The sequence below is a fragment of the Macaca mulatta genome, chromosome 20 (genome assembly GCF_049350105.2).
Source record: "Macaca mulatta isolate MMU2019108-1 chromosome 20, T2T-MMU8v2.0, whole genome shotgun sequence".
Taxonomy (NCBI): Eukaryota; Metazoa; Chordata; class Mammalia; order Primates; family Cercopithecidae; genus Macaca; species Macaca mulatta.
Genome location: NC_133425.1, coordinates 5,479,034 through 5,492,274, shown reverse-complemented (window position 1 = coordinate 5,492,274; position 13,241 = coordinate 5,479,034). Strand labels below are relative to the sequence as shown.

At 50.4% G+C, this 13,241-nt stretch overlaps 1 protein-coding gene across 3 annotated transcripts in view; it reads left to right on the top strand.

Moving 5' to 3' along the window:
- Positions 1-2,888: 2,888 nt before the first annotated feature.
- Positions 2,889-13,241, top strand: part of SRL (sarcalumenin) — a 67,998-nt gene continuing 57,645 nt past the window's right edge. The window contains exons 1-2 of one of the 3 annotated variants that reach the window (XM_077985394.1): positions 2,889-3,043; positions 4,245-4,339. The gene's annotated coding sequence lies outside the window, so the exon portion shown is untranslated. Of the gene's footprint in view, positions 3,044-4,244; positions 4,340-6,258; positions 6,538-13,241 lie in introns of those variants that run through there. The other 2 variants (XM_077985397.1, XM_028841606.2) reach the window with 2 other exon arrangements.

Sequence of the window (13,241 nt, the reverse complement as noted above, 5' to 3'; positions counted from 1 at the left end):
GGTGTGCGCTGGCCTGAAGACCAGGGCAGGGCTACCACGTCTAGAGTAGGGGGGCTCCTTGGGCCCCCCAAAGTGGACTGGGTGTGTGTGAGCACAAGCACCTCAGCTTGTGTGTGGTGTTGCGATGAGAAATTGGGGTCCTCAGTTTCCCTGGGATTACCCTGGGGATTCTGTAAAGGTGAAAGATGGTGTTGAGGTTGGGGAGTGGCTCTCTGGTGGGAGGCACAGGGAGAAGGAACAACCAAGCCTTTGATTCCAAAAGCCTGGGAAAGGACACAGGTGTTCAGGGGCGCTGCTTGTCCCTAGGCTTGGGTTAATCCCTGGGTTTTGCCACTTCCTGGGCTTCTGTAACTTCCCTGAACCTCATCCTCTCCTCCCCTAGAAGGGGAGCCCCACCACCCCGCTCCCTGTGGTGTGGTGTTTAAGTGCTAAGATCCTGGGATTGGTCTGCCAGAGGTCAGTTCCCTCTCTGACAAACCACTTCTTCTGAGCCTCACTTTCCTCTTCTGAAAATTGACGATAATAACGGCACAAGGGCATTGCATCCTATTGGGGATTAGCGTGGTCCTTTATTTTGAGACAGAGTCTCTGTAGCCCAGGCTGGACTGCAGTGGCGTGATCTCGGCTCACTGCAACCTCCAGCTCCTGGGTTCAAGCAATCCTCTTGCCTCAGCCTCTCTAGTAGCTGGGACTATGGGCGTGCACCACCACGCCCGGCTAATTTTTGTATTTTTAGTAGAGACACGGTTTCACCATATTGGCCAGGCTGGTCTTGAACTTCTGACCTCAAGTGATTGGCCTACCTCGGCCTCCCAAAGTTTTGGGATTATAGGGATGAGCCACCATGCCTGGCTATTTTTAACTTTTTATTTTGTGTGTGTGTGTGTGTGTGTGTGTGTGTGTGTGTGTGAGATGGGGTCTTGTCCCCCAAGCTGCAGTACAGTGTTTTGATCACAGTTAACTGCAACCTTGACCTCCTGGTCTCAAGTGATCCTCCTAAGCCTCCCTAGTAGCTGGGACTACAGGCCTGTACCACCAAGCCCAGCTAATTTTTTTTTTTTAGATGGCGTCTTGCTGTGTTGCCCAGGTTGGAATGCAATGGCATGATCTTGGCTCACTGCAACCTCTGCCTCACAGGTTCAAACGATTATCCTGCCTCAACCTCCCGAGTAGCTGGGACTATAGGCACCCACCATTCATGCTCAGCTTATTTTTGTATTTTTAGTGGAGACGAGGTTTCACCATGTTGGCCAGGCTGGTCTTCAACTCCTGACCTCAGGTGATCCGCCCACCTTGGCCTCCCAAAGTCCTGGGATTACAGGTGTGAGCCAGCATGCCTGGCCTGGGCCCGGCTAACTTTTTTGTATCTTACTGTAGAGGCAGGGTTTTGCCATGTTGCCCAGGGCGGGCCATGGTCCTTTAAATCCTTCACTCTTCCATGGCCAGAGACTGATTTACACTGTGGTCCCCTGCTATGCCTCACGCTCACAGTGCTGGGCACTTGGGGACTGAGGCCAGAGCAGAAGGCAGAGTCGCAGCTCACCCCACGATGACAGTGGACATGAACTCTGAACAGAAAGGCAGGAGTCTGCAGGTTTTCTTGGAATTTTACAGCGAACAATTCAATGGCACTTAATACATTCACAGTGTTACACAGCCTACCTGGTTCCAAAACATGTCCATCACTCCAAAATGACTCCGTTAAGCAGTCACTCCTTCCCCCTCCTCCCAGTCTCTGGTAACCACCTGCTTTCTGGTTTTGATATCTTTTTTAAAAAAATTAAAGTAGTTGGCCAGGTGTGGTGGCTCACACCTCTAATCACAGCACTTTGGGAGGCCAGGCCGAGGCGGGTGGATCACGTGAGGTCAGTAGTTCAAGACCAGCCTGGCCAATATGGTGAAATCCCATCTCCACTAAAATACAAAAATTAGGCTGGGCGCAGTGGTGGCCCACGCCTGTAATCCCAGCAGTCTGAGAGGCCAAGGTGGGTGGATCACTTGAGGTCAGGAGTTTGAGACCAGCCTGGTCAACATGGTGAAACCCTGTCTTTACCAAAAATAGACAAATTAGCGGCGCGTGGTGCCGAATGCCAGTAGCTGTGGTCCCAGCTACTGGGGAGGCTGAGGCAGGAGAATCACTTGCACCCGGGAGGCAGAGGTTGCAGTGAGCCGAGATCGCGCCATTGCACTCCAGCCTGGGCAACGAGAGCAGAACTCTGTCTCAAAAATAAATAAATAATAAATAAAACAAAAGCAAAATAAAAAAGATATGAATTAGTTCCTTCATTTCCAATGTCCCCCATACCTCTTGGTGGTCAACCCAGCTCCTAGGAGCCACTGATCTATTCTCTGTTGCTCTAGTCTTACCTGTGACAACATGTCATATAAATGGAATAACCCAGCCTTTTCAGCCTGGCTTCTCTGCACTGCAGCTAATTTTCTCTTACTGGGATTATCCAGCTAAATTTACATAGGATCTGGCCCGGCACAGAGACCCCTTTCGTCCAGGTGCGAACCGGCAGGCCCGACGGTTCCCGCGCAGCTCCTAAGAGGATCAACAGAGGGCGCAGTGCGCCCAGAACGCCCAGCCCCTGCGAAGGCGGAGGCTCCTCCTCTTGGTCCCTGCGGGACAGCCCAGTTCTCATAGGCCAGAGGCGTGGCTTGGGGGCGGGCCAGGGGAATCCCACCTCCCCCTGCATGCCCAAGCGCGCCTGGGGATGGTAGGCGGTCTCACCCGCAGGCGGCGGAAGTCAGGGGAGCGGCTGCGGCCCCGCCCCTTCCCGGACTCGCCCCGCCCGTCCCCTAGCCGCGCGTGTTTCCAGACGCCTCAGGCCATGGCGCGCGCGCTCTCGCTAGCACGCTTGTCTGGCCCCGCCCCCGCGCCTGGCGCCCGCGCGCTCTCACGCTCCGCACCCGGACCCCTCCAGCGAGCTGCATGCCTACCCCGGGCCCGCCCGGAGAACAGGTGACGGCGGCCTCCGGGCACTGAGCTCGCTCTGACGAAAGATTCTGGAAGCCGCCGTAAAAAATAATCAAGAAACAGGTGACAGAACTTTTCGTAAAACGTTTAATTTTTACCCAAAGTATCCGAAACATTGCCATGTCAGCCTGAGTGCGATGGGAGACGTCTGGCCCCCAAAGAGTTCATCCTTCTGCCGAGCCCCGGGCCAGGCTCGCGGAGGACACCGCCGCGCCGGAGCTCTGATCTGACTTTTTTGTGAAGCACAGGGGGCGTGGGAGGGACCGGATCAATGCGGCACTCAACAAAATCTGTTGTTGTTGTTTCCTTTTTTTTTTTTTTTTGAGACGGAGTCTCTGTTGCCCAGCCTGGAGTGCAGTGGCGCGATCTCCGCTCACTGCAGCCTCCACCTTCCGGGCTCAAGCGATCCTCCAACCTCAGCCTCCTGAGTAGCTGGGATTACAGGCACATACCACCAGCTTGGCTGTTTTTTTTTTTTTTTTTTTGAGACGGAATTTAGCTCATGTTGCCCAGGCTGGAGTGCAATGGCGCGATCTCGGCTCACCGCAACCTCCGCCTCCCGGGTTCAAGCTATTCTCCTGCCTCAGCCTCCAGAGTAGCTGGGATTGCGGGCATGCGCCACCACGCCTGGCTGATTTTGTACTTATAGTAGAGACGGGGTTTCTCCATGTTGGTCAGGCTAGTCTCGAACTCCCGACCTCAGGTGATCCGCCCGCCTTGGCCTCTTTCCAAAGTGCTGGGATTACAGGCGTGAGCCACCGCGCCCAGCAGTTTTAAATTTTTTCTAGAGATGGACCCTCAGTATGTTGTCTAGGCTAGTGTCAAACTCCTGACCTCAAGCGATCCTCTTGCCTTAGCCTCCCAAAGTGCTGGGATTTTACATGCGTGAGCCGCCGCTCCGGGGCCAAAAGCCTTTTATCGGACTACTAGGTAACACATTCAGAAGAGGGTGCTTAGCTTAGGCGCTCCATGAATTTTCACAAACTGAACATACACCCATGCAGCCAGCTCCCCCAGCAAGCCCCAGCCAGAATCCCCTCATGCTTGCTTTCTGCCACTATCAAGCAGTTTGTTTTCTTTCAAATTTTTACGTTTTGAAATAATTATAGAAATGTACAGGGAGAAGCCCGGGTTGGTGGTACTAGCCTGTAGACCCAGCTACTTGAGAGGCTGAAGGGGAAAGATGGCTTTAGCCCTGGATTTCTAGACCAGCCTGGACAACATAGCAAGACCTCATCTCTATTTTTTTTTTTTTTTGAGACAGAGCCTCGCTGTGTCACCCAGGCTGGAGTTCAGTGGACCTCTGCCTCCTGGATTCAAGTGATTCTGCTTCAGCCTCCTGAGTATTTGGGAATACAGGTGTGTGCCACCATGCTTGGCTAATTTTTTTGTATTTTTAGTAGAGACGGGTTTCACCATGTTGGCCAGGCTGGTCTCAAACTTCTGACTTCAGGTGATCTGCCCGCCTCGGCCTCCCAAAGTGCTGGGATTACAGATGTAAGCCACTGCTCCTGGCTTTTTTTTTATTATTATTTGTTTTTAAAAAAAGAAAGACATGTATAGGGAGATCATGCAGCATCCCCCAGTGTTAACATCTTGCCATCTTGCATAACTACGGTTAGCATAGAAACCAGGTAATTTTCATTGGTACCGTACATGGGACTTACTCAGATTTACCCGTTTTTAATGTTTTATGTGTATGTGTATGGAATTCTCTATTCTCTTCCATTTTTATGAGAGTTTCAGTTGCCTTGCATTCTCATCAGCACTTAATGTTGTCAGATTTATCATTATTTAGGTATTCTGGTAGGTGTATGGTGGAATCTAACCATAGTTTTAATTTCTTCTGTTTTTAAAAAAGGAACAAGGTCTCACTATGCTGCCCAAACTGGTTTGAAAACTCTTGTCCTCAGGCAGTCCTCCCACTTTGATCTCCCAAAGATCTGAGATTACAGGCGTGAGCCACCACACCTGGCCTTGGTTTTAATTCCTATCACAGTGTATTAGTTTTCTCTATTGTGTATTGATTGATTGAGACAGGGTCTTGCTCTATCGCCCAGGCTGGAGTGCAGTGGCGTGATCCCAGCTCACTGCAACCTCCACCTCTGGGGTTCAGGTAATTCTCCCGTCTCAGCCTACCAAGTAACGGGGACCACAGGTATGCACCACCATGCCTGGCTAATTTTTTTTTTTTTTCTTGAGATGGAGTTTCACTGTTGTTGCCCAGGTTGGAGTGCAATGGCATGATCTCAGCTCACTGCAACCTCTGCCTCTTGGGTTCAAGCGAGTCTCCTGCCTCAGTCTCCCGAGTCACTGGGATTACAGGTGCCCGCCACCACGCCTAGCTAATTTTTGTTTAGTAGAGACAGGGTTTCACCATGTTGTCCTGGCTGGTCTTGAACTCCTGACCTCAGGTGATCCACCCGCCTTGGCCTCCCAAAGTTGTGGGATTATAGGCATGAGCCACTGCGCCTGGCCTAATTTTTCAATTTTTTGGTGGAGATAGGGTTTCACCATGTTGGCCACGCTGGAGTTTTTCCTGTTCTAGAAGCTTGTATCAGTCATACAACACATAAGTTCTTTTTGTCAAGCTTCCTTTGCTCAACACAATGTCTCTGAGATTTATTTATATTTTTATGTAAGCATAAATGTTCATTTTTCTTGCTAAGTACTATTTCATTGTATGAATAGACCACAGTTTATCCATTCACATAGTGGTAGACATTTATTTTTATTTATTTATTTATTTATTTATTTATTTATTTATTTCATTTTGAGATGGAATCTTGCTCTGTCACCCAGGCTGGAGTCCAATAGCTCTATCTCGGCTCACTGCAAACTCTGCCTTCCAGGTTCAAGCCATTCTCCTGTCTCAGCCTCCCGAGTAGCTGGAATTACAAGTACACGCCACCACACCCTGCTAATTTGTGTATTTTTAGTAGAGACGGGGTTTCACCATGTTATTCAGGCTGGTCTTGAACTCCTGGCCTCGTGATCTGTCTGCCTCCGCCTCCCAAAGTGCTGGGATTACAGGCGTGAGCCACCGCACCTGGCCCATGGTGGACATTCATGTTGTTTCCAACTTAGGGCTATTATAACTAGATTTTAGTAGCTACCATCTCCCAAATGCACGGTACCAATTTTCCCTCCTACCAACAGCATGTAAGGTGACAGTTCAGGAGAAGTGTCCTAAGCATGTGTCATGGACTGTCTTTGGGGGGTGATTTCTTTGAGGCAGGGCCAGGCATTCTTGTTCCCTGTGGCCTCCCCTGCCCTACTTTTTTTTTTTTTTTTTTGGAAATGAAGTTTTGCTTTTGTCATCCTGGCTGGAGTGTAGTGGCGCTATCCCGGCTCACTGCAACCTCCGCCTCCGGGGTTCAAGCGATCCTCCTGCCTCACCCTCCCGAGTAACTGGGATTACAGGCATGCGCCACGATACCCAGCTAATTTTTGTATTTTTGTGGAGACGGGGTTTTGCCATGTTGGCCAGGCTGGTCTCCAACTCCTGGCCTCAAGTGATCCACCCACCTTGGCCTCCTGAAGTGCTGGGATTATAGGTATGAGCCACCGCGCCTGGCTGGTCCCCTGCCCTATTTTAAGAGTCTCTATTAGGGATACACTTCATGGAAAATGTATGTCTGCTCTAAGAATGTTCTCAAGGGTCATTACCTTGCGCTGTGTCTGTTTCCTCTTTACGAGGATTCTCAGAAGAAATTCTTGCCGAGTCTCAATAGTTGAAATAATTTCACTCCTCCCAAGCATTCGGTTGGTTCTTATTTTAAGGACACTGAATTGGGCAGGTGGTCAAGTTCCACACGTGTCAGGGACTGAAATATATGGTGTCGTTTTTTCCTGTTAGTCTTACGAATGGTTCCATATTGTGTGCCTTCCTTTCTTCCACTAGTGCTTCCAGTTCGTGCTTTCTTGCTATATTTTATAGAGAAAGGCCATCTCCATGTCTTTCTGGTACAGGGTGGGTCATAATAAAAACGTGCCTTTTGTGCCATGATTTGGGGGCGTCTTTGGCCGTGCAGCAGAGCGATGCCCCAGCTCTGCTAGATATTTGAAGGGCTGCTGAGTGGAAGACGGGTTCTTTCCTGTGACCTTGGCCTCCTTACCAGTTGACTAACTGGCCCCAGACCAGTATGTAAAGCACATGCAAATCCTCACACAGCCTCTTGGAGCCAGCTGGCCATGCTGTCCTTAGCTTCACATTTTTTTGTGTCTCTGGCTGCCCCCCATTCCAGTCCATCCTTCTGTCCTTTCTGTTTTTTTTTTTTTTTTTTTGAGACGGAGTCTTGCTCTGTCACCCAGGCTGGAGTGCAGTGGCCGGATCTCAGCTCACTGCAAGCTCCTCCTCTCGGGTTCACGCCATTCTCCTGCCTCAGCCTCCCGAGTAGCTGGGACTACAGGCACCCGCCACTTCACCCGGCTAGTTTTTTGTATTTTTTTTAGTAGAGACGGGGTTTCACCGTATTAGCCAGGATGGTCTCGATCTCCTGACGTCATGATCCGCCCGTCTCAGCCTCCCAAAGTGCTGGGATTACAGGCTTGAGCCACCGCGCCCGGCCTGTCCTTTCTTTAACCAGCTGCCTGTCTGTGCTTTCCTTGATGCTGTGTGGCCTTGTGGCATTTGTCATTTTCACTCTGTTGAGTTGTCCGGCTTGGCCTCCCTTGCTCTGCAGGTCCTGGGCAGGGGTGGGGTTATGTCCTCTGCCTTGGTCTCCTTTCTTCTCTTGCCCTGCTGAGTTGCAAGTTTCTTCTATTGATTGACAAGAACCTGTGTTGACAGAGGAGGGGATAGGACTGGGGGCTGTGGCAGGACCAGCTCTAAATCTGGCAGCTGTAGAAAGGAATGAGTTCCCCAAACCAGCTCCCCTTACCACACCCTTGAATGAAAAAAAAAAGGAACTGGCCAGGCGTGGTGGCTCACGCCTATAATCCCAGCACTTTGGGAGGCCAAGGCAGGTGGATCACCTAAGGTCAGGAGTTCAAGACCAGCCTGGCCAACATGACAAAACCCCATCTCAACTAAAAATACAAAAATTAGCTGGGCATGGTGGTGCGTGCCTGTAATCCCAGCTACTAGGGGAACTGAGGCAGGAGAATCGCTTGAACCTGGGAGGCGGAGGTTGCAGTGAGCCGAGATTGTACCACTGCACTCCAGCCTGGGTGACAGAGTGAGACTCCATCTCAAAACAACAACAACAACAAAGGCTGCTCATGGTGGCTCACGCTTGTAATCCTAGTACTTTGGGAGGCCTAGGCGGGCGGATTGCCTGAGCTCAGGAGTTTGAGACCAGCCTGGGCAATATGGTGAAACCCCGTCTCTACTAAAATACAAAAAATCTATAGTCCCAGCTACTCAGGAGGCTGAGGCAGGAGAACTGCCTGAACCCGGGAGGTGGAGGTTACAGTGAGCTGAGATCGCGCCACCGCACTCCAGCCTAGGCGACAGAGTGAGATCCTGTATCTGCTGTTCTCTCGTAGGAGGAGATGGCACGTATAAGGGTTAGTAGGGGGTGGCTTGCTTGCAATCAGGAGAGAGGTGGTGCTCATTCTCCGTGGGATCCTTGTGGTGCATGTCCCTGGGTTTTTTTTTTTTGAGATGGAGTCTCACTCTGTCACCCAGGCTGGAGTGCAGTGGCACGATACTTGGCTTACTCGGCTCTGGCTCCTGGGTTCATGCATTTCTCCTGCCTCAGCCTCCTGAGTAGCTGGGATTACAGGTGTGCGCCACCACGCCTGGCTAACTTTGGTATTTTTAGTAAAGATGGGGTTTCTTCATGTTGGCCAGGCTGGTCTCAAACTCCTGACCTGAAGTGCCGCGGTTTGCCGCGGTTACCATGGGACTGAACAAAGGGGGACGAACGTAGAAATGAAAACTTGAAACAAAAGAAACTATTTTAAAGGAAGGGGCCAGGAGAAGAAGAGGGCTCCCTGCTTCTAGTGAACAAGGGCAGCCGCCTTGAGCTTCTACCGCTCTTCATATTCATTGGGTAGAAAGAGCAGGGAGGACGAGGTAGCAATTGGTCAGCTGCTTGATTGATCACAGGTTCACATTATCTCATGACAAGAAACACTTGTGCCTGGGTCGTGACTGCCCTCAGCATTCCTTCTGGGTGGCAGACGCAGTTTGTCAGTTTGCCAACATCCTGCTTTCATGAGAACAGTTTGCTGTTTACTCATATAGCCTCCAGTGGTATACAGAGTTGATCACGACCCTCACTCTTTCGGCCTGCAACACTCAAGTGATCCACCCACCTCGGCCGCCCAAAGTGTTGGGATGACAGGCGTGAGCCACTGCGCCCAGCCTCTTCCTGGTTTTTGGCCGAAAGTTGAGACTTAGAAGTTGGGAGGAGACCTGGAGCGCTGTGGCTAGTTCTAGGCCCTACACTCTTCAGAACAGCAGAGCTGTACCTCTCTGGTAGTGAGCTCTCTGTTGCTGGGAGAATTCAGAGGCTGGATGGCTGGCTGTTAAGGAATTTCTGCTTGGGTGGGAATTTGGGTCCTTCTAAGACCGATAACCTATGATTTCCAAGATAAGTAGGACAATACTTTCAATGAGGGTTACATGTTATGCTGGGTCAGTCTTGAGTACAAAATGGATTCAGAGGCCTGAGTTGTCAGGTTCAGCCTGATTTTCCTAGCCCCTTGAGGAGCCGTTTGAGGTGTGGCATGATATAGCAAGTCGGCTGCCAAAGAGGGACTGAGTCACAGGAAGTGCGTGCCCAGAACGGTAAAGGGGCTGTGGCCTTTCCTATCACCTTAACTCCTCGTCCCCACCATCACCTGCGCTTCATGCTTTGTGATAATTCACTGAGCTCGTACTCGTGACCTGTGTCCTGCAGCATGTGGGTTACAATTCAATGAAACATTAAAATATCTACCCCTCTAGCATCTCCCATGTCCCTCACAGCAGTTCTGTGAGGCTGGCTGCCCTGTCTGACAACTGAGGCCCACATCTTCCCCAGGATCACAGACGTGTGGCTCTGAGCCCTGCCCCGGGGGTTTTCTCCATCAGAGAAGAGGAGCACTTTGAGCTTTGAGAGGAGCAGCCCTCTGCGAGTGAAGTGGAAAAAAAGGAAGCAGGCGAGGAGGCCCATCCAGACCCTCCCCCAAGACCCTTGCTGAAACGGCTGGGATGCGGTGTGCAAAAGCCCTCCTTTCCTTCACAGCTCCTGGCTTTCCAAGAGTGCCTGCCCACGCAGAGGCCTGCTGGCAGATGCAGCCTCTTCTCAAGGACACTGCTTGCGGGTAAATCCCTCACCACCCTAGAGACAGCCCACAGTCCTGAGACAAGGATGCGGGCCAGGCTTGATGCAGGTAAGCGCCTCCTGCAGAAACCAGTGAGGCCAGAATTCCAGAGGAAATGATGTAGGGATGGAGGTGGAGGGCCTCCAGGAGGCACCAGCCCCAGAGTCTTCCCTAGACTCAGATTTAAGCATAAGCAGGGAGGGAAAGCACTTGAGCAGTGCCCCTCCGTGCATAGCTGGCCTCTGCTGGAACTCAGGCAGGGACAGGACACTCCTCTATCATCAATCCTGTTCCTCTCCTGGGTAGCTTCAACCTGAACATCCTCCTTTACCTTGAGCTAAAATGGGTCTCCTGTCACCCTTGCCCATCAAACCTGGCCTTGCCCTCAGGAACCACACAGGACAAGCCTAATACTTCCTTCTTGTGGCAACACTTTAGCAATCGAGACGTGGCTGTTAGGTCTTCTAGATAAACATTTGTGACTGTGACGTTGACTTGCCGCTTCTGGGGACCTCTTCTCATTTGATCAGAGAAAGTTTTTCAGGGTTAAACCTACTTCTTTCCACCCAGAAACTCTTCTTCTCAGGCTCACACCTATAGTCCTGGCATTTTGGGAGGCCAAGGCAGGAAGATTGTTTGAGACCAGCCTGGGCAATATAGGTAGACTGTGTTGCTACAAAAAGAAAAAGAAAAAAATGGCCAGGTGTAGTAGTCCCAGCTGCTTGGAGGCTGAGGTAGGAGGTTTGCTTGAGCCCAGGAGGTTGAGTCTGCAGTGAGCTATGATTGTGCCACTGTATTCTAGCCTGGGCGACAGAATGAGGCCCTGTCTCAAAAAAGAAAAAGAAAAAGAAAGAAAAAAAAAGGTTAAGAAACTCCTCACATATTTCTCCCTGGAACATATGCTCCCAGGCTCAAATCCACAGCAGCCTTGTCACACACATGTCATCCCCTGGCCCCAAGATAGTGCACCACCTTCCCCTTTCTAGCTCTTAACCCCTACGTGAAGCAGCCAGATGTAGGAAAACCCGGATTGATAAAGTGCTGATATGGGTGATCCTTTACCAAACGATTTTCTCCTTTACAAAGTGATTCACCAAATAATTTCCCTCAAGTATGGGCAGAGATCTGCAAACTACAGCTTGGAGCCAGCCTGCTGCCTCTCTTTTATAATAAAGTTTTATCAGGATGCATCCACATCCGTTCATCTCTGTGGGGCGAACTGCTCTAGCTACACACGCAGAGTGGAGGAGTTGCAGATGGCCAACAGAACCTCAGCTGTTTACTGCCTGGCCCCTTACAGAAGCAGCTGGCCGACCCTGGCTCCGGGGCATCAGAAATGGGACCACTGGAATGGAGTAGCTGGGCTACATGGTTTTTCTCCTGCCCCACCTCTTGTTCTCAAACACACTTCCTCCCGAGTCATCTGAGGAATGTCAGTCTGAGACAGTCAGGAGCAGGTGTGCCTAGGGATGCATGGCTTCTGAAAATGGGGCTGGGGACTTTTAGGCTGAGGCCTCTGGCAGCTTCTGTCTGAAGGATGAGCTGAGCTGGGCTGGGCATGGTGGCTCACGCCTGTAGTCCCGGCTACTTAGGAGGCTGAGGTGGGAGAATCACTTGAGGCGGGAGGTTGAGAGGAGCCTGGGCAACAGAGTGAGACCTCATCTTTATTTTAAAATATTTTTTATTTTTATTGTATTTTTTATTTTTAGGAGCAGAGGGTTAATAGGAAAAAGAAAGAGAAAGAAAGAGAGAGCGGAAAGCAGCTCTCCCCAGTGAGAGAGAGGGGACTTCTGAAAGGAAAAGGCCGCTGGCAGCGGATGCACCGCATTTTATAGTCAGGCTTGAGGAGGTGGTGTCTGATTTACACAGGGCTCCCAGATTGGTTCAGTCAGGTATGATGTTTACATATCGTGGGGGTGGCGGGGTGGAGGGAAGGCTGACCTCTCCACTCTAATCTTATTATGCAAATGAACTTTCCCCTTGGCCAGGCCATCTTGTCTGCTCCTTACTGTGCATGTGGCTGGCAGAGAAGGGAAGATGGAGCTGCCATTTTGAACATGATTGGCACAACTGCCTGCATCTGTGTCTGCAGCTCGATTTTTTACAGACTGCTGTTTGTTAGAAAGGAAAATGATTTGGGGCTGCTTTTCAGTAAAAGGAAAACCTTACTGAGGACTTCTGTACCCTCACTATCTAAGTAATTTCTTCTTAACTCCTGTATCATTCCCCACTCTGGAGTGGTAACCCTAACTGCTCTTAGGGGTTGTTTGACAACGACTCTTTCTGGCTACTTCATGCTTAAAAGGGGCGTTGTGTGGGGAACAGAAGCTAGGACTCCTCCTGGGGTCGAGCTAAGGGTCCTCGGAAAAAAGGCATGTCCATGGGTGGTTCTGTCTGCGGCACCATTTAGAGTTTGATTACTGTCAGCCATTCTGATGGGCTGTAACACTGGTTTGCCTCCACCAGATGTTGAGATAGTTTCCACATTTCAGAGAAACCAGGCAGAGAGAAACAAACATGCTCCAAATTTTCTTCACAGGAATATACTTTATTCAATTATTAAAGGCCGTAAATAGTTCACAGTAAGTTTTCTTGACTTGTTTTAATGAGTGTTGTACCTTGGGATCCCAGATGAGGTCCCTGACATGAAGCAGCTACATTATTTGGGGTAAATACCTGGGGTTCATTGTCTCACACCAAGAAAATTTAGGACACAGGCACACATGAGGAGTTTAGGAGCAGAGGTTTAATAGGCAAAAGAAAGAGAAAGGAAAACAGCTCCTTCCTTAGTGAGAGAGAGGGGACTTCTGAGAGGAAAAGGCCCAAGACCTCGTGTTTGAAAAAGCAGTAGCTCATGACTGTAATCCCAGTGCTTTGGGAGGTCGAGACAGGAACATCGCTTGAGCCCAGGAGTTGGAGACCAGCCTGGGTGACATAGGAAGACCCCGTTTCTACAAAACAAAAAATTAGCCAGATGTGGTACACACCTGTATTCCCAGCCACT